At 39.6% G+C, this 26,308-nt stretch overlaps 1 long non-coding RNA gene across 1 annotated transcript; it reads right to left on the bottom strand.

Moving 5' to 3' along the window:
• Window positions 1-1,378: 1,378 nt before the first annotated feature.
• Window positions 1,379-5,022, bottom strand: LOC123607665. The gene is made up of 3 exons (XR_006716841.1): window positions 4,910-5,022; window positions 4,606-4,815; window positions 1,379-1,505 (listed from the first exon to the last, which is right to left on the bottom strand). It is a non-coding gene; the product is annotated as an uncharacterized LOC123607665 (long non-coding RNA).
• Between the last annotated feature and the right edge of the window lie 21,286 nt (window positions 5,023-26,308).

Here is a 26,308-nt window from a genome sequence, read left to right as displayed (position 1 = left end):
ACTGAATGAGCCAGCCAGATGCCCCTGTACTGGTCTTTTGGTTTTGCATATTAAGATTTGAGTGCAAACATGCTTTAGACCAGGACTGTACTGGTTCTGTAGGGCCATAAGGGCAAGCACAGGGACTAAAGGCCCAGACCCACTTCAAGTGACAGTGTGCTCAAAAAACCACAACATACACACCTAAAATGTCCTGAAAAACCAATGTACCCAAAAGTGTGTGATAACATTCAGGTCAAATCCTAACGAATAAAATCCAACTGTAGAACTGCTAAGAGAAAACTTTCTGAGCCACCATCAACAGCCACCTGGTTTCAAACAATATTTAACAAACCAAATTCCAGCATACCAAACAAAGAAGGAACATTCTCTAGACTCTGGTGTGATGATATTTGATAGCATAAACTAAGGGAATACACACTAAAACAGTGGTTCTCAAAGTGTGGTCCCAAACCCCAAACATCAGCATCACCTGGAATTTGTTAGACGTACATATTCCCAGAACCCTCCCCAGACTCACCAAATCAGAAACTTGGGCAGGAGCCTAGCAATCCGGTTTCACAACTCTTCCAAGGGTTTCTGATGCACACTAAAGAAGAGGCATCTGCTTCAAGTAGAATGAGATCAGGAAAATTTCTTGAAGGAAGATAATCTTGAGTCAGACTTCACAAGAAACAGAAGGCTTGCCCAGTTTTCCCCCTTGATAGAAGGCTCTACAAGCAAGGCCACAAAAACCCAGATTAAATATTTACCCTTTCAGATAAGTTTAGGCTCTATTTAATGCTAAACTGTATCATGCAACTACTTTGGCTGATCCATTTTCTACTGACGTTTCAGCCTAAAATATATACTCCCCAGGAAGCCAGTGAGCTATCTTAAGAAAACTAATAATCACTCTCAAATACTTGAGATTTCACATGTTATCCTTCAAGATGAAATGTGAATTACTTCCCTTACTGGCAATTGTTACTTCTTTTCTTTGTCCATTTTGGAAACCATATGTTTAGTTCAAAGGTGAAATGTGTAGGAAATTTACAAAGAGGTTAAAATTAATGTGAACATGATACTACAAAGATTGCTGAATTCTAGTCAACATTTTTTAAAGTTCTTATTTCTTGCCACAGAGTACAGTTTTTCTTAACACAAATATACTACTGCCTTTCATTAGGCTCCATTTGATAACAATTTTAGTGTTCTACTTCCCCCTTGTGGTGAAAATTAGCATTTTTACTATTTCTGAAATCTAAAGGTTGACAGAGAACAGCAAAGGCTTATTTATACTCAGCATCAAGTTTAAATGGAAATTGACAAATTCAGCCAATCATTTCATTGATTTCTCTATAACATTCAAATTCAGATCTTTTTTAAATACCTGATGGTTGGTAGAATTTGTTCCTTTTCATCCAGATATATGAAATTATCTAGATGCAGACAAAAACAAATGATGGGAGTAGCCAGTCAATTTTTTTTCAAACAGCATTAAATTGTTGACTTTTTTAGTGTTTCTGAAAATAGAAATTCAATGCATCAGAATAATGCAATCATTACTGTCAAATATAAAGTCGCTAATGACTCTACAGAGAATTTGTGGTAGGCTTCTCAACATTTATTTTGTAAATACTGCACTAGTTAATGGATAGCTCACTAGAAAAAAAAAAGGCCCAGTTTAGTCAAAATTTCACTATAAAATCTGAAATTTACAGCTGTAGAGTTGACTTCTCAATGGTGCAGGATTAAGTGCCATCACAGCAACAAATTTCAGTCATTTATCAGAATGTATTTTGAGTTGAATTACTGGGGTTATGAGTGTGGTGTCAAGACTGACAATTTAAAAATATAAAACCCTCAGAAGTCAAAGAAAATAAGGGAAGAAACGACAATTTCAACAGTTTGCATTCATGTTGCATTCAAGTTGTCAACTCCTATACAGTGTCTGTGTGATAATCTCAAAAGCATTGATTATGTGGGGCAAATGATGAACCATATAGGGGTCTGATTAATGAGGGTGAACTGGTTAGGATAACCAACCTCAATCCAAGAAAAAACTGGGATAAATAACCGTGGACTCAACCTTCAAATAATTCTAGTTTCCTTCATCTCTGATATTGTTAAGCAGTGACATTTTTTTAAACACTTGCTATATTCAGGATGCTGAGCTAATGAACCATCTTGTCCTTCAAGGACTAGCTCAAATGCCAGATCTCTAAAGCCAGACAGAATGAATTCTTCCTCTTCAATGGTAAGATAGTGCTTATTCCTACAACTAGGAATATGCTTCACACATGATTGTATAACTATTTTGTGCCCAGCTGTCTTCCTCACTAGGCTCTGAGCTCTCTGAGGAGAGGAACCACATCTTAATCATGTAGAATTACTAAAATCTAGCATAGTGCCTAACATATAGTAAGTGCTCGATATTTTTTTTTTCTAACAGAATTGAATAAATAAGGGTGAAGGGTGTGATACAAAGGAGTTGAAAGTATAATATTGGCCTTCAATTAGTTTATGGTTTATCTGCATAGGTTCTCTAAGTGTATATTGACTGGTTTGGTCTTTGTATGATTGTAAGAAGTATAATAAAATGTATGTGATCTCTTCTGGGGTTAAGGAGAACTAAGAGAGGGTGTTTATTTGTTAAATGCCCCTTAAATCAGCTTTTCCACTAGCTCTTCCTTAAAGGCACAGAACTTGCTGTGTAGTCAGATGAAACTGGGCACCTTTATTTTTTTTTAATTTAATTAATTTATTTATTATTTTGAGAGAGAGAATGAGCAAATGCAGGAGGGACAGAGAGAGAGGGAGAGAGAGAATCCCAAGCATGCTCTTCACTCTCAGTGTGGAGCGGATGCAGGGCTCAAACTCATGAACTGCAAGAACATGATCTAAGCCAAAGTCAGATGCTTAATCAACTGAGCCACCCAGGTGCCCTGGGGCCTCTTTTCTTCATCAATGTTATTTTATTTTCTCCACAATAGCTGTATGACCTCCAGCTAAGTTTGCACATGGGCAGAATTGGAAAGTGATCAATAACATGTGTTTTTTAAGGATATGAAGAAGACCCCAATTATCCACTATTTTCCCCACAACTATGTTAACTAAAAATCCACCAAAATAAAATTGATTCCATTGTGCCATAAGTTTCCCCAACCATTTAAAAATGAAATATCTATCCCCTTGGAGGGGCAACCAACACAGTTCTTGACACCTTGGTGAGTACTGATGTTTATTAGACTACCTCCCATCTGTTCTAACTAGAACTGAGAAAGAGCATGAAGATTCTGGGTACTTAATAAAAGAAGGCAAGTGTCGAGGGGTGAGAATGAACATAAATTCTCTGACAGTGAATCACGGAAGCCCTACCATTCTAGACTTCTGCATTCTTGGACTGAGAGGGGACCCATTCAGTTGGCCTTCCTCTACATTTTCTGCTATCACCTATCCACCCACAGTTTATTACTGTGATCCCTCCCCTTCAAAGTGACAACTAGAGAGAAATCATTCCTTATACTATCAACCCTCAGAATGTTCTTCTTCCTTCCCAAGTAACATATGCTAGCTTATGTGATGTGGCAGGCTGTAATTAAACCAAACCCAGCCTCAGCTTAACTTCCAAGCAGTAAATGCCATTCCCACCAAGAAGGTTTGAAAGCGTTTATCACATAGCCTTAGGGCAGAGTAGCCTGGTTATCCAGCTAGAAAACAGTCAGCTAAGAGCACACAGACCCAGGACGAGATGTAGTGGGCAGCTTCACACAGTCCTGCTTCCTCCATAAACTAGCAAAGCCAGCATCTAGCATTTTCCACAGGACACTGAAAAGACACTATGCCCTGAAAATCAGCAGATGGTAAGATAGTTCTGCAAAACCATACTCTGGGCCAGAGCTTAACTGAAGGCTGACAACTCTCTATGATCAGGAATACAAATCCTAAAGCAAGAGGGAGACCTGCTCTTGCAGACAGGGCTCTAAGAGTAGCCTGAAACACACCAGAGAGGAGTCACCTTGGACGGATCACTAGATCTGAAGCAAGGAATTAAAGTCAAGTGGACAGCTGTCATTGTTGTTGTCATCGTTATTTTTACTGCTGGGCCAAACAAGATTTCTTCTTTCCTTCTAATGTTACCCTAAGTCCCTTCAGGGTAATTGCCTCTCCACCTCTCTATTAAGTCTGAGTGGAGCTGTACCTTTATCCAAACCAGAGATTGGGCACCAAGTCATGGAATGGGTGGACTGTGTCCACTCCCTATATTCTGTATATACTGAGAGGGGTGCTACAAATATTGAATATGGAGAAGAGTGATTTTTATTTAAAAAACAAAGTTTGGGGCACATTCATTCCAGGGCAGAACCTGTAAAAGATGGTCAGATACTTTCTATTGCCAAGACTGGCAAGACTGCCTGGTTTTTGTTCTTATTCTATTATTGTGTGGAAGTCATCACATTTCTAAGCCTATGTATTCTATGATGAATCCCTCCAATAAATTTGCTTTCTCTAGAGTTAGCAATAACCAGTTCAGGTTACTTATAACTAAGGAGGCCTGACTAATATGCATTGTAACACATACACATGTACATATATAACTATATAATAAATCTGGTTACTCACCTATACCAGGTACCTTAGACTGATTGAAGATGCCCATAGTAAGCAAAATCAGGTAAGCAGACATGCAATTCATTTTTCTGTGGGTATGTCATGTGCTATGTTTTATCAACGTATTTCCAGCCTCTTATTCTGGATGATCTCTGAGTGAGCCAGAAAAACAGAAGCATAATAGAATGTTGAGCATAATCCTCTTGACCTCATTGCATGGACCTATTGAATGGAGAACTCAATCTCAGTCTCTTGAAAGGGAGAGAGGTTATTTCTTAGATGAAGTAAAGGAATCAATACCTTTAGGGCATTTTACCTCAGAGTAGATGTGGCAGGCAGCAGATTCACATTAAAATGAATCCTTTTAGGGGCGCCTGGGTGGCTCAGTTGGTTAAGCAGCCGACTTCAGCTCAGGTCATGATATCGCGGTCCATGAGTTCAAGCCCCGCGTCGGGCTCTGTGCTGACCGCTCAGAGCCTGGAGCCTGTTTCAGATTCTGTGTCTCCCTCTCTCTCTGACCCTCCCCCGTTCATGCTCTGTCTCTCTCTGTCTCAAAAATAAACAAACGTTAAAAAATAAATAAAAATAAAATGAATCCTTTTGGACTGTCACTGGACTGGATCGCCACTAAGGCTCCCATGCAAGAGCTGAAAAGACCAAGTCTTGTAATTTCCTGTGGGTGCTATAACAAAATACATTGAGTGGCTTATAAACAACATAAATTTACTTCTCACAGTTCTGGAGGTTGAAAGACCTAGATCAGTGTGCCAGCACGACTGGGTTCTGGTGAGAACCGTCTTCCAGGAGGCACACTGCCAACTTCTCGTTGTATTTTCACACGGCAGAAAAAGAGCAAGAGAGCTCGTTGACATCTATTTAATGAGGACACTAATCCCATTTATGAGGGCTTATGACCTAATTACCTCCCAAAGGCTCCACCTCCTAGTACCACCACATTGAGGGTTGGATTTCAACACATGAATTTGGGGGGACACAAACATTCAGTCTATTGCACTGTGAATGGCAAAAATGTCCCTATGACATAGTAGTGTTGGGTTGGACCTCAGACCATTTTCTGCTCCATCCACTCCAGGTTAACCCACTCCTCCTCAAAATCAGAGTTCCATTTTCATTGACTTGCTTACCCCTAAGCACCACTCAGAGAAATAGGGGTCTAATAATTACAGGAAGAAAATTATTTTCTCACGGTTCTTGAGGGTAGAAGTCCAACATCAAGGTGCTATCAGGGTCAGTTTCTGGTAAGATGTATCTTCCTGGCTTTGGGAGCTGGGGGTAGACATACAAGGCAGCCCATAACAAAGGCCCACAGATTGGGAGGCTTAAACAAAAGGAATTTATTTTCTCACAGTTTAGATTGGTTTCTTCTGAGGCCTCTAATTGGCTTGCAAATGGCCATCTTTTGTGACTTCACATGGTCATCCTTCTGTACAGGTTTGTGCCAAAATTTCCTCTTCTTATAAGGACACCAATCATATTGGATGAGGGCTTATCCTAGTGACCTCATTTTACTTAATTACCTCTTTAAAGACCCAGTCGCCAAATACAGTTACATTCTGAGGTACCAGGAGCTAGTTCTTCAACATATGAATTTTAAGGGGGACAAAATTCAGCCCATAACAGTAAAATAATAAGTCAAGAAACTGAAAAAATGATGAGAATAAAGAATGAGACATTTATCAAGGTTGGGCCCCAACTCTGCCTCTGAGGCTCATAGTTGCTAGCACAGAGAGAGAAGCTTGATCGGTTACAAGACATTCATCATGTTTTGTGCATGGATTTAAATGATGTTCTTCCACAGGCAGTGTGGTGATGTTGTCTAATTAAAAAGTCATCACTCTAGGGGTGCCTGGGTGGCTTGGTCCGTTGAGCATCTACCTCTTGACCTCAGCCCAGGGTCATGGATTTGAGCCCCATGTTGGACTCTGCACTGGGTATGGAGCCTACTTAGAAAAAGTCATGACTGGGAGGGGAGGGAAGATGGCGGCATAGGAGGACGCTGGGCTCACCGCGCGTCCTGCTGATCAATTAGATTCCACCTACACCTGCCTAAATAACCCAGAAAACCGCCAGAGGATTAGCAGAACGGAGTCGCCGGAGCCAAGCACAGACGAGAGGCCCACGGAAGAGGGTAGGAAGGGCGGCAAGGCGGTGCGCGCTCCACGGACTGGCAGGAGGGAGCCGGGGCGGAGGGGCGGCTCGCCGGCCAAACAGAGCCCCCGAGTCTGGCTGGCAAAAGCAGAGGGGCCTGACGGACTGTGTTCCGACAGCAAGCGCGACTTAGCGTCTGGGAGGTCATAAGTTAACAGCTCTGCTCGGAAAGCGGGAAGGCTGGAGGACAAAGGGAGGGAGAGCTGCTGAGCCCCCGGACGACAGAGCTCAGTTTGGTGGGGAACAAAGGCGCTCGCCAGCGCCATCTCCCCCACCCATCCCTCAGCCAAAATCCCAAAGAGAACCAGTTCCTGCCAGGGAACTACCTCACTCCTCGCAAACACCCAACTCTGTGCTTCTGCGGAGCCAAACCTCCGGCAGCAGATCTGACTCCCTCCCACTGCCACAGGGCCCCTCCCGAAGTGGATCACCTAAGGAGAAGCGAGCTAAGCCTGCCCCTCCTGCCCCCGTGCACCTTGCCTACCCACCCCAGCTAATACGCCAGATCCCCAGCATCACAAGCCTGGCAGTGTGCAAGTAGCCCAGACGGGCCACGCCACCCCACAGTGAATCCCGCCCCTAGGAGAGGGGAAGAGAAGGCACACACCAGTTTGACTGTGGCCCCAGCGGTGGGCCGGGGGCAGACATCAGGTCGGACTGCGGCCCCGCCCACCAACTCCAGTTATACACCACAGCACAGGGGAAGTGCCCTGCAGGTCCTCACCACTCCAGGGACTATCCAAAATGACCAAGCGGAAGAATTCCCCTCAGAAGAATCTCCAGGAAATAACAACAGCTAATGAGCTGATCAAAAAGGATTTAAATAATATAACAGAAAGTGAATTTAGAATAATAGTCATAAAATTAATCACCGGGCTTGAAAACAGTATACAGGACAGCAGAGAATCCCTTGCTACAGAGATCAAGGGACTAAGGAACAGTCATGAGGAGCTGAAAAACGCTTTAAATGAAATGCAAAACAAAATGGAAACCACCACAGCTCGGATTGAAGAGGCCGAGGAGAGAATAGGTGAACTAGAAGATAAAGTTATGGAAAAAGAGGAAGCTGAGAGAAAGAGAGATAAAAAAATCCAGGAGTATGAGGGGAAAATTAGAGAACTAAGTGATACGCTAAAAAGAAATAATATACGCATAATTGGTATCCCAGAGGAGGAAGAGAGAGGGAAAGGTGCTGAAGGGGTACTTGAAGAAATACTAGCTGAGAACTTCCCTGAACTGGGGAAGGAAAAAGGCATTGAAATCCAAGAGGCACAGAGAACTCCCTTCAGACGGAACTTGAATCGATCTTCTGCACGACTATTCATAGTGAAACTGGCAAAATACAAGGATAAAGAGAAAATTCTGAAAGCAGCAAGGGGTAAACGTGCCCTCACATATAAAGGGAGACCTATAAGACTCGTGACTGATCTCTCTTTTGAAACATGGCAGGCCAGAAAGAATTGGCACGAGATTTTCAGTGTGCTAGACAGAAAAAATATGCAGCCGAGAATCCTTTATCCAGCAAGTCTGTCATTTAGAATAGAAGGAGAGATAAAGGTCTTCCCAAACAAACAAAAACTGAAGGAATTTGTCACCACTAAACCAGCCCTACAAGAGATCCTAAGGGGGACCCTGTGAGACAAAATACCAGAGACCTCACTACAAGCATAAAACATACAGACATCACAATGACTCTAAACCCGTATCTTTCTATAATAACACTGAATGTAAATGGATTAAATGCGCCAACCAAAAGACATAGGGTATCAGAATGGATAAAAAAACAAGACCCATCTATTTGCTGTCTACAAGAGACTCATTTTAGACCTGAGGACACCTTTAGATTGAGAGTGAGGGGATGGAGAACTATTTATCATGCTACTGGAAGCCAAAAGAAAGCTGGAGTAGCCATACTTATATCAGACAAACTAGACTTTAAATTAAAGGCTGTAACAAGAGATGAAGAAGGACATTATATAATAGTTACAGGGTCTATTCATCAGGAAGAGCTAACAATTTTAAATGTCTATGCGCCGAATACCGGAGCCCCCAAATATATAAAACAACTACTCATAAACATAAGCAACCTTATTGATAAGAATGTGGTAATTGCAGGGGACTTTAACACCCCACTTACAGAAATGGATAGATCATCTAGACACACGATCAATAAAGAAACAAGGGCCCTGAATGAGACATTGGATCAGATGGACTTGACAGATATATTTAGAACTCTGCATCCCAAAGCAACAGAATATACTTTCTTCTCGAGTGCACATGGAACATTCTCCAAGATAGATCATATACTGGGTCACAAAACAGCCCTCCATAAGTTTACCAGAATTGAAATTATACCATGCATACTTTCAGACCACAATGCTATGAAGCTTGAAATCAACCACAGAAAAAAGTCTGGAAAACCTCCAAAAGCATGGAGGTTAAAGAACACCCTACTAACGAATGAGTGGGTCAACCAGGCAATTAGAGAAGAAATTAAAAAATATATGGAAACAAACGAAAATGAAAATACAACAATCCAAACGCTTTGGGACGCAGCGAAGGCAGTCCTGAGAGGAAAATACATTGCAATCCAGGCCTATCTCAAGAAACAAGAAAAATCCCAAATACAAAATCTAACAGCACACCTAAAGGAAATAGAAGCAGAGCAGCAAAGACACCCTAAACCCAGCAGAAGAAGAGAAATAATAAAGATCAGAGCAGAAATAAACAATATAGAGTCTAAAAAAACTGTAGAGCAGATCAACGAAACCAAGAGTTGGTTTTTTGAAAAAATAAACAAAATTGACAAACCTCTAGCCAAGCTTCTCAAAAAGAAAAGGGAGATGACCCAAATAGATAAAATCATGAATGAAAATGGAATTATTACAACCAATCCCTCAGAGATACAAACAATTATCAGGGAATACTATGAAAAATTATATGCCAACAAATTGGACAACCTGGAAGAAATGGACAAATTCCTGAACACCCACACTCTTCCAAAACTCAATCAGGAGGAAATAGAAAGCTTGAACAGACCCATAACCAGCGAAGAAATTGAATTGGTTATCAAAAATCTCCCAACAAATAAGAGTCCAGGACCAGATGGCTTCCCAGGGGAGTTCTACCAGACGTTTAAAGCAGAGATAACACCTATCCTTCTCAAACTATTCCAAGAAATAGAAAGGGAAGGAAAACTTCCAGACTCATTCTATGAAGCCAGTATTACTTTGATTCCTAAACCAGACAGAGACCCAGTAAAAAAAGAGAACTAGAGGCCAATATCCCTGATGAATATGGATGCAAAAATTCTCAATAAGATACTAGCAAATCGAATTCAACGGCATATAAAAAGAATTATTTACCATGATCAAGTGGGATTCATTCCTGGGATGCAGGGCTGGTTCAACATTTGCAAATCAATCAACGTGATACATCACATTAACAAAAAAAAAGAGAAGAACCATATGATCCTGTCAATCGATGCAGAAAAGGCCTTTGACAAAATCCAGCACCCTTTCTTAATAAAAACCCTTGAGAAAGTCGGGATAGAAGGAACATACTTAAAGATCATAAAAGCCATTTATGAAAAGCCCACAACTAACATCATCCTCAACGGGGAAAAACTGAGAGCTTTTTCCCTGAGATCAGGAACACGACAGGGATGCCCACTCTCACTGCTGTTGTTTAACATAATGCTGGAAGTTCTAGCATCAGCAATCAGACAACAAAAGGAAATCAAAGGCGTCAAAATTGGCAAAGATGAAGTCAAGCTTTCGCTTTTTGCAGATGACATGATATTATACATGGAAAATCCGATAGACTCCACCAAAAGTCTGCTAGAATTGATACATGAATTCAGCAAAGTCGCAGGATACAAAATCAATGTACAGAAATCAGTTGCATTCTTATACACTAACAATGAAGCAACAGAAAGACAAATAAAGAAACTGATCCCATTCACAATTGCACCAAGAAGCATAAAATACCTAGGAATAAATCTAACCAAAGATGTAAAGGATCTGTATGCTGAAAACTATAGAAAGCTTACGAAGGAAATTGAAGAAGATTTAAAGAAATGGAAAGACATTCCCTGCTCATGGATTGGAAAAATAAATATTGTCAAAATGTCAATACTACCCAAAGCTATCTACACATTCAATGCAATCCCAATCAAAATTGCACCAGCATTCTTCTCGAAACTAGAACAAGCAATCCTAAAATTCATATGGAACCACAAAAGGCCCCGAATAGCCAAAGGAATTTTGAAGAAGAAGACCAAAGCAGGAGGCATCACAATCCCAGACTTTAGCCTCTACTACAAAGCTGTCATCATCAAGACAGCATGGTATTGGCACAAAAACAGACACATAGACCAATGGAATAGAATAGAAACCCCAGAACTAGACCCACAAACGTATGGCCAACTCATCTTTGACAAAGCAGGAAAGAACATCCAATGGAAAAAAGACAGCCTCTTTAACAAATGGTGCTGGGAGAACTGGACAGCAACATGCAGAAGGTTGAAACTAGACCACTTTCTCACACCATTCACAAAAATAAACTCCAAATGGATAAAGGACCTGAATGTGAGACAGGAAACCATCAAAACCTTAGAGGAGAAAGCAGGAAAAGACCTCTCTGACCTCAGCCGTAGCAATCTCTTACTCGACACATCCCCAAAGGCAAGGGAATTAAAAGCAAAAGTGAATTACTGGGACCTTATGAAGATAAAAAGCTTCTGCACAGCAAAGGAAACAACCAACAAAACTAAAAGGCAACCAACGGAATGGGAAAAGATATTTGCAAATGACATATCGGACAAAGGGCTAGTATCCAAAATCTATAAAGAGCTCACCAAACTCCACACCCGAAAAACAAATAACCCAGTGAAGAAATGGGCAGAAAACATGAATAGACACTTCTCTAAAGAAGACATCCGGATGGCCAACAGGCACATGAAAAGATGTTCAGCGTCGCTCCTTATCAGGGAAATACAAATCAAAACCACACTCAGGTATCACCTCACGCCAGTCAGAGTGGCCAAAATGAACAAATCAGGAGACTATAGATGCTGGCGAGGATGTGGAGAAACGGGAACCCTCTTGCACTGTTGGTGGGAATGCAAATTGGTGCAGCCGCTCTGGAAAGCAGTGTGGAGGTTCCTCAGAAAATTAAAAATAGACCTACCCTATGACCCAGCAATAGCACTGCTAGGAATTTATCCAAGGGATACAGGAGTACTGATGCATAGGGGCACTTGTACCCCAATGTTCATAGCAGCACTCTCAACAATAGCCAAATTATGGAAAGAGCCTAAATGTCCATCAATTGATGAATGGGTAAATTGTGGTTTATATACACAATGGAATACTACGTGGCAATGAGAAAAAATGAAATATGGCCTTTTGTAGCAACGTGGATGGAACTGGAGAGTGTGATGCTAAGTGAAATAAGCCATACAGAGAAAGACAGATACCATATGGTTTCACTCTTATGTGGATCCTGAGAAACGTAACAGGAACCCATGGGGGAGGGGGAGGAAAAAAGAAAATAAATAAATAAATAAATAAAGAGGTTAGAGTGGGAGAGAGCCAAAGCATAAGAGACTGTTAAAAACTGAGAACAAACTGAGGGTTGATGGGGGGTGGGAGGGAGGAGAGGGTGGGTGATGGGTATTGAGGAGGGCACCTTTTGGGATGAGCACTGGGTGTTTTATGGAAACCAATTTGGACAATAAATTTCATATATTATAAAAAAAAATAAAAAATAAATAAATAAAATAATAAAAAAGAAAAAAAAAAAAAAGAAAAAGAAAAAGTCATGACTCTACTGGTAAGAGACTCAAGCCAGGGTAAAAAAGAATAGTACCATGACAGCCCAGTAGGAAATGCATTCTTCAGCAGTGACAATCTTAGAGATTCCTTCAAAATACACAGTCACAAAATACACAATTCCTTCAAAGTCACAGGGCAACTATCTGCATTTCAAGATTCTGGGGACAGAAAGAGTTTCCCCAAAGAAACCAATACTTCATAAATAATATACATTTATATGTGTTTGCATGGCATAATTTTCAAAAATTACCTACTGCAGTTATTTTAAACAACTTCCTAATATTAACCACAGTTCTAATTTCTCAACTAAGTAACAAAATTCATGAGGGATCATAGATCTAAATAGGCTCTTCAAGAGGTTAGAGTGGGAGAGAGCCAAAGCATAAGAGACTGTTAAAAACTGAGAACAAACTGAGGGTTGATGGGGGATGGGAGGGAGGGGAGGGTGGGTGATGGATATTGAGGAGGGCACCTTTTGGGATGAGCACTGGGTGTTGTATGGAAACCAATTTGACAATAAATTTCATATATTAAAAAATAAATAAATAAATAAATAAATAAATAAATAAATAGGCTCTTCATAGTCTCCAGCATAAAGACCATCATAGCTCAATGGGTCAGATATGAGGAATGTCCAGGGACTGGAATCGCAAAATTTAACTTTTGATTCTGTGTCCTACAAACCACTTAAATCCTCTTTGGAAGAGAAATAAATATTTGGGAGTGAGGAGACAAGAAGGCATACATCAGGATGAATGGTATAGCCTAGAGATATGTCAGACCTTCCAGTCGCATTCAGAGATAAAGTGTATCTACAAAGTGAAGGGAATTATCAAGTAAGCCTCCTTTTCTGCCACAGATAGGAATCTTATTTAGTGCTAAAGGATCATGAACTTGGGAGATTGTCTGGGTTTGAATTCCAGAATGATCACTTATTTATTTTTTATTACATTTTATTTGAGGAGAGTTGACACACAATGTTACATAAGTTTCAGGTGTACAATGTAGTGATTCAACATTGGTACGTTATGTTGCACTCACCATAAGTGTAGCTACCATCTGTCATCACACACTGCTATTACAACACCATTGACTATATTCCCTATGCTGTCCCTTTTATTCTTGTGACTTAGGCATTCCATAACTGGAAGCTTCTATCTTCCACTTCCCTTCATCCATTTTATCCAACCCTCCCATGCCCCCTTTCCTCTGGCAACGATCAGTTTGTTCTCTGTATTTATAGGTCTGATTCTGTTTTTCGTTTGTTTATTCATTTGTGGGGTTTTTGTTTTGTTTTTTTAGATTCCACATGTGAGTGAAATCATACGGCATTCATCTTTTCTCAGTCTGACTTACTTCACCTAGCACAGTACCTCTAGGTCTATCCATGTTGTTGCAAATGGCATGATGTCACCCTTTATAATGTGTAATATTCCATATGTATATCTTGGCTATTGTAAAGAAGGCTGCTGCAAACATAGGATGCATATAACTTTTCAAATTAGTGTTTTTGTTTTCTTTTGATAAATACCTAGTAGTGGAATTATTGGATCATGTGGCATTTTTAGTTTGTTTTTTGAGGAACTTCACACATCTTCCACGGTAGCGGCACCAATTTGCATTCCCATCAACAGTGCATGAGGGTTTCTTTTTCTCCACGTCCCTACCAACACTTGTTATTGTCTTTTTTATTACAGCCATTTTGGCAAGTTTAAGGTAATACCTGTGGTTCTGATTTGCATGTCCCCGATGATTAGTGATGTTGAACATCTTTTCATTTGTCTGTTAGCCATCTGTACGTCTTTGGAAAAATTTCTACTCAGGTTCTCTGTCTTTTTAGTGGGATGGTTTTTGGTGTTAAGATGTCCAAATCACCATTTATTAAATATATGCCTTTGGGAAGTTTCATTAAGCTCTCTACACCCTGGCTCCTCATTTGTTGAGGAAGAGAAACAACTGCATCTATTTGAGGATTTGTTAAGAGGATTTAGTTAATATGTAAAGTGCTTACAACAGTGCCTGGCACGTAGTAAGCGCTATTATTATTAAATAGTTCCTTAAGCTCTGAAAATTATGGGTTGATATAATCAAATTTCTATTGTCTGAGTAGAAGTGATAGAACAGTTTCAGCCATATGTGCATATTTACGTGTCCCAGAATGTATTTTGTATTCTGAACAAGGTTCATGTATCCAGAAGAGGACCTCATTCTGTTAGCATAAGAGGGACATGAGTTCCTTTGTCAATGCCTCATAATGAGACACCTCTGCATTTAAAACCCCAAAGGGAATTCTCCCCTTATGGAGCTGTTGTAATACCTTGCAATTCAGATAGAATTACCTATCTACTTTCACTGCAGGTCCAGACTTTACACATTTCTTCTCCAACTGGGCATCTTTATTTAAGATTATTTTCCCCAGGTGTATTTGTGTTCACTTTTCTGAGTTGAATCTTGTTATGTTTTTGTTCAAATCTCTGAGCTGCCTTCAGTCTTTGTAAATGATCTCGGTCTGTGGTGTTAGCGCCGTCATTTGGTGCTATATTGTAAGCTTCATTGCATGTATTCTCTCTGCTAGATCATTAATGATGCTTTTAAAATTTACATCCAAGTCTTTTTTCAGTCTTTTTCTTACATCCACATGCTTTTCTCTAGAAAAGGACACCGCCTGGCTAGTTCTCTCCCTTTGTTCTCTGTCATTCATTCTCTCTTTGTCCTTTTAAGAATGAAGGGAAACTGTTACCCAAGTAAGCTCTGTTATTCCAAGATGGCTTTTCTCCCTTCATGTATTTAGTGCAGATACATAATTAGTGTAGGACATATTTGAATGGGATAATTTGTTTTATAAATTACAGCCACAGGCTCATCTGTTTTTGTATACTTTCTCTTCGTTCCCCTCATATCTAAAGTAATCGGATTTACGCTGCTGCTTATGTTGACTCCCTGTGGTTCTTGCGATATGTGACATCTGTTATTTTACAGTACTTAACTCACGTGCACTGGCAGCCAGGCACCTATTAGAAATAACAATTCAGGGCATAAATAACACACATCTGCATGAGTTCTGGCGCTCACTCAGGTATTAACTCTGCTTACCATCTTCCAGATTTATTCTCTTCTGCATTGTAAGAATCATTTGATTTTGGAGAGTTTAGCTTTCCTTCCTGTGGAGACTTCAGCGTATATCTATATAATTGTTTTTGTAAGTTGGGACAAGTGTGTGGTTGCGTTTGTGTTGTGTGCTCTTTGATAATTGCACATTCAGGAGAGAGAGACACTCCCCATTGTATTCTCTTACTGCAGCACTCGGCTTCCCACCTGAATAGTTTTTACAACAGCATCAAGCATGACTCATTGGTAATCCCTGCTGATATAAAATTCATATGCCTGTGTGCTTCCTTCTGAAGGCAGTGATTTGCATTTCTGTAGAGGTTTGAAAGAATAGGAGAGGGTTATTATCTGTTATTATTTGCTGACCACCCACAGCACTCACAATGGGGTACAAGAGACAGAAAGGAGAAAGGTCAGCTCTTTAAAATGTACATGTAACTAGCTCAGAGCCAATGGAAGCATCTTGGTGGCACTTTAATTAGCAGCTTCCAGGGTCAGAGGACTCTAAAAAGCTTCCTAACATCTACTTGGAGCCCATGGAAACTGTCACTTCACAGACTCACGAGATGAGAGGGCTGGCAGAGAACAGCTGCGAATTCTCTCTGCTTCACTGTGAAACAAGATGGTTAGTGCCACCTCACTCCTGCTTTTCAGAGCTTGGGGCTGGGATGCTCCATGGGCATCACTGGCATCTGCTGGGTGCAACAAAAGCTTTAAGTGTTTATCCCCCTCAAGAAAAACAGGAATGAAAAAGGAAGGAACCATCTGAATTCAGTGACAGAAGGAATGGTGCTTCAGTGGATGGCATTGTAATGGCAGGACAGGCCAGATCCATTGGGAGAGAACGGAGCTGGAACAGAACCTGAATAAGGAGGATTCTGATGGTTAAGTCAGACTGGAATCCTAAACCCATGCTTCCCAGAATTAGCCATCAGAAAGAGAATGAGGAGGCTTTTTTCTTTTTCTTCAAAACAAAAGCATAACTTATAACACTAACAATACTCTTACAGCAATCTAATTTTTTTCTACAAACCTTTCAAATATTTTTAAATGACAGAGCATGAGGTCAGAGAGTTTTCTGTTTGTTTAGTTTTGGAAGATGACAGATGAATGAGAAGGTTGAAATAGATCATGTATAAACTATGCTTTGCAAACAATATGCAGGATTCCAGCATCAGAAAGGAGAACAAAGCTTTAAGTACTAAAATATGTCAAAATATGATAATACTAAAGCAAAAAAATCCAGATATGTAAATGTCCAATGACAGGGAAATGGTTTAATTATGTTATATCTATGTGGTGGAATTATTAGATAACCATCTTCCTAGATGGTTATCTTCCTAGAATTAGGCTTTCAAGTAATTTTGATGATCAGGGAAATGCTCACTATATAATGAAGTGAAAGCATAATACAAAACTACCCCTGCAGTGTGATTTTATTTATGAGAGTGTATGTACAGATGTCTACACACACACACACACACACACACAAACACACAGGAACACTGGAAGGAAACACTCCCAAGTGTTGATAACATTGTTATATCCAGATGGGAGGAGCATTGGGAATGATTTAATTTTCTTCTTGACTTTTTTCAATCTTTCTATGATTAATGTATCTTACTATGAAAATCAAAAATAAATGTTTGTAAATGCCTAGCCTACTCTGAAGAGATAACTCATCTCACAGGACATTCACTCATGTGATACTAATTTAACATTTTTAAAAGTCCATCTTAACCCAAATCTCTTCTACCAGTATCCTGCAGGTGCCCCAAATTCCTATAATTAGAAATTGATTTCACAACATATTTTGAGCAAACGATACATATATTGTATAATCCTATTTTTTCTTGTCTTTTAAGTAAGTATATATCCTAATACTTATTTATCTTGACTTATTTATATTATTATACATGTGTTGGGAACTGACCCAACCCAGTTGGTTCACAAACGTTAGCTTCTTTTTGATAAACAGCTGTGGGCTCTAAAGGTTGGAAGTAGGTGATAGCAAGGGTCTCTTTTCCCACAGCTGCCTTGTCAGGGGGTGTCTGGTACAGTGAACCCAGATCTCAGATGGACTTTTGTACAGGAGACAAAAATTTATTAGCATGCAGGTACAAACACAGGCATGCTCACTTCTCTCTGCTCAGAGTGCACACAGGACAGAATGGAATCCTCAACCTCATATGCCAGGCAAAGAGCATAGGATTGGATTTAATAAATTCTTGCTCCCTATTCATCAAGTACAGGTGTGCCTGCATAACATTTCTAGCCAACTCACACATCTGGAATACTAATAATTTTACAAAGAAAAAATTATTTCTAATATCCATTATATGCTAAAAAATAAATGACTGGAGATCTTATAGTGGTTCTTCTAGTGTGTGGCCTTTCAATGGTAACTGATTGATTAGTATATGTCAAAGATTAACTAATCAGCTCTACGGTATTGATTAAAGCCAACACATATACTTAAGTAATTTATAATAAGTTATAGAGCATATAATCTTATGCCTTTACCGAAATAATCTGAAGAATAACCGGTAAATTACTATTAGTGGTATTCTCCAAAAAGAATGGAATTAGGAAGAAGGGACTTTTTTTTCCACGCTCTCCTGTATTATTTGTTTACAAAAGCAAACATTATTTTTGTACTATATATTTATACTAATGAAATTTTTTAAAGGATGGGATACATGATAATGGAGATTTATTCAGAAATAGCGATTGACCTCTGCATGCCTTCAGAAGTATACAGCAGTGTGCTGGGGATTTGGAAAAGCACAGAATGAACAAGCCACTTTAAGAGTGAATTTTGCTGAGAATTTCAGATGGGTTACAGCACTGAGCAACCTAAATGGTAAGCAATTTAAAATAGATGTTGAAGCAGTTTCCCCCCCTTGGTCTTCCTTTCCCAATCCTTATGGCGCTGCCTCCCGCCCTGCCTCCCCCTCAGCCCCTTGATTTTAGTGGCAACATATAACAAGTTATGCCTGCTGCATTACTGTGCATTAATTCTTGTTGTGAATTCGCTCACCAGATTATCAGCAATCATGATGCAACAATTACCTACAAGGGCCAAGGAGTGAGAAGAGGATGTAACTGGTGGCAGCTAGTGGTTGGGAGCTTTGAGTAGGAAATGAAAGGAGAGAAAGAATGGTCTGGAACTAAAAGGCAAACTGAGAAGGAATACCCTGAACCCTGGGGGCAGCCAACCCATGAGCTCTCAGGTTAGGGGACTAGAGCTCTGAAGTGGTGTGCCTTGGGGGCTGAATAGGAAGAGTGGAGCAGAGAGGTCAGGGAGCATTAACACCAAATAGTTTTATTACACAATTTTATCCCTTCCCAGAAAAAATACAGATGTAAATTCAGCAGCAGACAGCGCTATGTCAGTCATCAGATTTGCTGCTGCTGAAATACATCTGTCAGCTTGTTGGCATCAAGCAGAAGAGCTGAGATTACAATCCGTGTTCATGATAGATGGAGATTTGGAAGACATTTGCTTTATCCAGTCTTTTGCTTACTTAGGCATCATGCAGATACAAAAGACACCGCCAGAATTTGCTTAGACAACACTGAACATGGGATAAGAGTGAGAAGGAAGGGAGAAAATCACTATGAAATATTGCCACTTCCACTGCAATTCTGGAACCATCATTCTAAATTGTGAAATGCTTGCTGCTGCGTATAAGGAGCAGGAGCCTTTCCTGATTCAAAGGCATTGGCAGAAGGCTTCATTTGTCAGGGAAGGAAAATGCCTAATTCAAAATGAAAGTCACCTGGCCCTGATAACTTGAAACAAATGAAGCAAAACTTCATTCTTTGGTTCAGTGCCAGGGAACCACTCCTGTCCCTCTAGAGAGGGTGAGTTTGCACCCCTCACCATTTCTCACTTGCTATTAGACCTTTATAAGCGTAGTGATGGAAGAGAGAGGACAATGGGATCATCAAGATAATGAAAATTAACTACTTTTTGTGTATTTCACTTCAGTTGCCTTAGGAAAGTAGCACAAATCTCTCACTCTTGCTCTGTCTGCCTCTGTCACTGCAGGACAGCTTTGATTCTGCCTTCCTGTGTCTGAGTGAGTACAGACCACTCCAGAATGTCGGCTTGCTTCCTTCCCCTGACATTCCTCCTTTTCCCCTTCCCTTTCTTCCCAACCTTCCTTCCCATAAACCTAAAGTCTAATTCAGACAGCTGGTGCATGATAACAAGTCCTCTATTCATCCATCCCCCATCTTTTTAACAAATATTTATTTACAGCCTGTTATGGATGAGATGTTTGAGAAGGGAGAAAAAGCACTCCCCCAGACCCCCTTCCGCAGCTTATATGCCTGAGAGATTCTGAAAACTCAGCCCCTAAAGTGACTGTAAACAGTTTGCTGCTGTTTTCTGTATAGATCTATAAAGAGAAAGTATTACATAAAAATTACAAATCTATTCTAACAATGCTCAGTGATTCCTAGCTGAATGCTACCCTCCTCCTTCAACAGCTAAGTAAAATGAACCAGCAGAGCAAATAGAATCTGGTGCCCATGGCAACATACATTCCTGCTTTGAACTTGTCAATCCACCACAAGGAAATCACATTAATGGGATGTTTTTCCGCTACAAATAGCTTTTGTCTTCACATTTTAATTACGGGAATAGATTTTTCTTGATTTCTAAATTCTTCAAAGACCTGGGCAAAAAGGAGAAAAAAGTAAAATAAAAGTAGTGTTGTTTCAAAACGTCCTTGAAATTCCAAGCAGCCTTTTAGTTGAGGGAAAGAAGGTGGAGAGAGAAAAATGATCTATTTGTCACCATTTTTCCCCACTTACATGACCATGAAAAGTCAAAGGCTTAGGTGGATACTCTTTCAGCAATTTTTTTGTCTTTTTAAGATAGTTTCCTCATCTGTAAAAACAGAGATAACACAATCTGCCTCATAAGAGTGTCATGAGGTTTAATTAATGTTTACGAAGTGCTAAGGATAACTGTTGAGGATTATCAATTAATACTGCTGGCTAATCCTGGGTGGGAGAGCCTCGGTTTCGCCTTAGGCCCTTAGCTATTTCATTCAGTCATTATCAGCCAGAAAATGATCATTTTGTCTATCTTTAATTGCTTAACCGTGGACCATGACTGTAGGAGTTTATGAACACATTTTATGAACAGATTAGTAAGTTCATGAAAAGGATGAAATTAGAACTAATTTCCACCACTGAGAAAGCTGGGGAAATAGGATATGGCACCTAGATACCACCATGAATTCTACAGGAAACTCCAAGGAGGACAAATTTGGACAACAAGAAGGAAAGAAACAATGAATATTTAAGTTGCAGATTTTAGTAGTCTTCATTCTGACCTCAAAACCAGCTATATGATAAATAAAGGTTCTAATTGAAAAAGAGGGTTGATAATTTCTGATTTGCGAGAGTCTATCTCTCTAACTCTTTCTAAATCTTTTAATCTTGATTTTTGAGAAGAATTGAAAGGACAAAACAAACTTACTTGCAGGCCTTGGCTTTACTTACTTTGTCGACCTATAGGCATGGAAGTAAAAAGGTAGAATATGACCCAGAGCTCTGGGCCCTCCTTGCTCTTAGTTCTTAAGAAAAAAGACTTGCTACTTTAGGACGCTATTGACTGAGGAAATTAGACCAGCCTCAGCCACTGTCTGCTGCTCAGTTTGTTGGACAAACCGAACCCCACAGAGCACAGAGTGCAAGCAGAAAAAAGCTATCTGGACTGCCCTCAACTCTTCACACTGGCTCTCACAGTTTGCTCTTCTGTGCCCTTGGAGGAAATCCTGGGCAGGTCTATAGATATTCAGGTCTATATAGGTAACAAAAAGTCTTCCAAAGTGTTGGTGAGGATGTGGAGATAGTGGAATCCCTGTGCTTTACTGGTGGGAATGTAAAATGGTGCAGCCGCTAAGAAAAAAAAGTTTGGCAGTTACACAATAAGTTAAACAGAATCAACATAATCTAGCAATTCTACTCCTAGGTGTATACCCCACAGAATTAAAAACAGGAACTCAAATACTCGTAGGCCCATGTTCACAGGCAGTGTTATGCACGACAGCCAAAAAGGTGGAAGTCATCCAAGTGTCCATCCGCAGTTAAATGGATAAACAAAATGTGGTACATGTACCTACAATGGAATACTATTCAGCCTTAAAATGGAAGAAAATTGTGATACATGCTACAACATGGATGAACCTTGAAGACATTATGCTAAGTGAAATAAGTCAGTCACCAAAGGACAAAAACTGTATGACTCTACTTATACGAAGTATACCTATAGTAGTCAAATTTGCAGAGTCAGAAAGTAGAATTGTGTTTACAAGGGGCTGAGGGGAAAAAGAATGGGGAGTTACTGTCCAGTGGGTATAGGGTTTGAGTTTAGATGAAGAAAAAGGTCTGCAAATGGATAGTGATGACGGTTGCATAACAATGTGAATGCACCAAATACCACTGAACTACACACTTAAAATGGTTAAGATGGTAAACTTTCTATTATGTATCTTTTATCACAATAAAAACATTTAAGTCCTTTAAGCACTTTGGGCAACAGAATATCTGACCAAATTTAAGTCTAAAATTTTAGTCTGCATCCAGTTTTACTCCCCTCTCCCTTCCTCCATCAGCAGGACACACCCCTGCGGCCCAAAACATTGCAGCGGAGAAGCTCAATGCATAAAAACTGTTCAATGAACACAGTATTAGATGAACCAGATATACATATGAATCCAAATGAGGAAACAGGACACCGAAAATGTATGTCTTGATACAGATCAGGAATGCTGTACATGTATCCTGTATGTCCAAGAGCAGGGGACAGGTGGGGGTGATGTGATGGGAAAATGGAGAAACTAAAAGAAAACCTCAGCCTTTCTCACAGGGGAGCTTGTACTAGTATGAGTTCTACCCTCTGATTTCCCTGCTCTCCCCACTTCTGACTTCATCCTCTCTTCCTTTTATGGCCTACTCCAAAGGACAAGAACATGCACAATGCACAATTGATGGTGAACAATAGAAAGAGCAATAGAACACAGAAGGAAAAGGAAAAACACTGTAGAATGGTATTCATTTTACAGCACACCCAGGCTGCTCATAGCTTTAAAGCAAAGCAAGGCCTCCATCTAGTGGGGAAGCAGAGGTGTCCAACATTGCAAATGTTAGTTGCAAATTTATGAAACCTTCCTCCACCCTCCATATTAAATTTGGCAGCTGTTCTAAAGCTATATGCCAACTAAATCATGCTTGACAATCATATTTGTTTCTGGCTACTTAATTCATTCATTTAGTCCAGTAATAGATATTAACAACATTATATTCCCTACAGCAATGCAAACAATTACAGACATTTGTAATGTTCCAGCTTCTGCTGTGTCACAGATGCTAATGCATCAGTGAAACTCAATGAAAAATATCTGTCCCTCAGGGAGTAGGCTAAACAGAATAAAGGTAATTTTTTCTTCTTTACTAGTAATGATGTAAAAAGTGAAGAATCTGATCATTTTGAAAAAAGTCTTTTCACCTTTAGGCAATATATATTTTAATCCATCTAATTAAAACAAACAATACATTTCAAACTACAATTCAACCAATATATACCAAGTGATTTTTTAAATAAGAAATACTGGCAAGACTGCAAAGTCACTCTTTATGTGTAGTTTAATGTGGAAAAAATTCTTCAAGACACTGGTAAGACCTTGGTTTGAGAGCATAATTCGTTCTGGAAACATGCTTGTAATCCAAACCTTATAATCCAAGGTTTTACTGTAGTCAGTGGTCTAGCAACTGCCCAAAGTTTTTAATTAGAAGTTGACTTAAAACAGTTTATTCAGTTTCTGCTGTGTAATAAAAACACGGAAAATTACATTCAATTTCATTTCATGTGGAAACATACCACTAATTGGACTAATAAGCTCTTATATTGGTTATATTTTTGCTGGACCACTTTTTCCCCCCATCTACTCTGAGTAGTGATAGGAAGGGGTAGACTACACCCTCAGACCTTTAATTTTACTTATTGATTGTGTCTTGGGTGGACAGATGCTAATTTTCATATAGATTAAAACCTTGGATTGCAAGTAGCTTGTCCTGCAAGTGTTCTGCAAGATGAGCAAACATTTCTAATAAATTTTAACTTGATAAACGAGTGAAGTCTTGCAATATGAGTAGTACATGATGCCAAATGTCACATGATCACAACTGAGCCAATTGTTCTTGAAATTTGCCTTGGATTATAAGCATGTTTCCAGAAGAAATTATGCTCACAAACCAAGGTTTTATTGTATTTTTTTAATAATGTGTTTAGAATTCAGTGGAAAGTTAGAAGAAAATAAAGTTAGAGAATGGAATAAAAAGAAAGCATTCAACAAACTACAACCAATAAGGTTTAGAAAAAAAAAAACAACAACACAACAACTCTGCCACCCTCTGAGAAATGTACAGGAATCCTGGAGTAACAAGTGACAGCAAAATAGGTCAGGCCTGGCCTTTAGTCCACATCTCTCATCATCCACCTTCTGCTGCCTGATTTTGCCATTAAGCACTGAACCTCTACTCTCTATGAGACACCGTATTATTTCCTATGGCAGCTGTAACAAACTTAGTGTAAATTTAGTGGCTTAAAAACAACACAAATTTATTATTTTATAGTTCTAAAGGTCAGAAGTCTGAAATGGATCTCATGGGTTAAAATCAGGTTTGGTAGGTCTGTATTCTTTTCTGGAAGCTCTAGGGGAGAACCCTTTTCTTGCCCCATTCCAGCTTCTAGAAGCTGCCCTTATTCCTGTCATCTTCAAAGTCAAGTCCTTCTCAGGATATTCATTTCTCAGATCTGACTCTTCTGCTCTCTCTTTCCCATTTAGAGACTCTTGTGATTGCATTAGGTTCACGAGGACAGCCTAGGACAATCTCGTTATGTTAAAGTCAGCTGAGTGGCGATCTTAATTCCATCTGCAAATTTGATTCCCCCTTTGTTCTGTACCTGAACATATTTACAGACTCTGGGATTAATACAGACATGTTTGGAGGGCCATTACTCTACCTACTACAGACACTGTGACAGAAGCTCTGCATGGCAACCCTCTCCTAGTGCTTCCCAACCTCTTTTTACACCAGGGAACACAGGGGAAATGAATTTATTTTATGAAAATATGAAAATGAAAATACTTTATGGAATATTGAGGCTATTTTTTAACAACTGGATAACCTGGTCATGCCCCAGCACAAGTTTTTGGGAACCCCTGCAGTCTACACTGACCACAGGATTGATCATAGCGGCTCACACTACTACTCCTGTTAAGGCTGAGGCACTCATAGACCAGCATGTACGGTCTCCATGGAGTCTTCCAAGGCAGATAAGTGGGAAGGGAAGTTCTGCCATTTGATTTGCCATCCTACTTCCTCCCATTCTCAGGGGATCACTCTCTCCACCAGGCCAGCACATATTCATCTTCCTACCTAAGCATTACCTTCCCTTGTGTTCCCTTGTGTCCCCTTCCTCCTATGGGGGCAACTTAACGTGATTCCTTGCTGCTCCTGACACTTCAAGAAGGGTTTGAGTGACAAGTGCTAGAATTCAACTCAGACTATCTTAAGCAAAAAGAGGACATCTTTGGTCTTCCACAACTGAAGAGTCCAAGGGGAGTTCTGGCTTCAGGCATAGCTAGATCCAGAGCTAAATGGCCCTGAAATTCTCTGTGGACACTTTTTTTAAGTTCCCTTGAAGTAGCTCTTGACAGAATCAGGTTGACGTCAGTCTTTCTGTTAGCAGTCCCAGGAGAAAAGATATTTTATAATCTAAACATGAATTGAGATTTCTTTTGACCTATTTTATGATCCGTTTGAAAATACTCTAGAAGTGTTGGAAAAGACAAAAAGTTCTTTTGTTTATAAATACCAAATAGGGGAAATTATCAGTACACCATTTATTATGGCTTTAAAATGAAATTTAAATCACATGTTTAGGTGTCTGTGCCAATGCATATAGCTCAAAGGGGTTGGGAGAAGTAGGATTCTTTTAAAGGTTTTTAAAAGATAAGCTCACACAACCCTATTCAGGGAAGAATGTCTATTTAAAAAGAGTTAACACTCAACTTTAATTTCTTAACTCAATAAAAGTTTTTCTAAAGTTCCCCTTTGATCCTCTTATACCTGAGGGGCAGTGTCTTAGTTTTCTGACTATCCAAAGATCCACCAGTATCCATATATAAACTGATTTATCTCCTTTCAAGAATGATCTCTTGAGATAGTATCTCTGACAGTTTGGAGATGGTATATGAAAATTATTTTCTAACACTAAGATGTCTGACAAAAAAATAATAAAAAATTAATAGTAAAAGAGATGTTACTTGGGATTTAAAAAAATGCTGGATGACTATGTCAGATTATCAGTGTCTTTATGTACAGATGTCCCTTATTTAGTATAATCGAAATAGCTCTATTCAGATTAATCTTTCATGAGTTGAAGGATTCTGTAATGTTTCAGAAAATCAAATTGCTGAGATAATGTGCATTGTGTAAATTATCTAATTCATTCATTATTTATTGAGTATTCACTCTATAGCAGTCATAGATCTAAGCACTTAAGACACATCAGT

This window comes from Leopardus geoffroyi, chromosome A2 (assembly GCF_018350155.1).
Source record: "Leopardus geoffroyi isolate Oge1 chromosome A2, O.geoffroyi_Oge1_pat1.0, whole genome shotgun sequence".
NCBI lineage: Eukaryota > Metazoa > Chordata > Mammalia > Carnivora > Felidae > Leopardus > Leopardus geoffroyi.
This window is presented reverse-complemented; position numbering and strand designations above follow the sequence as displayed.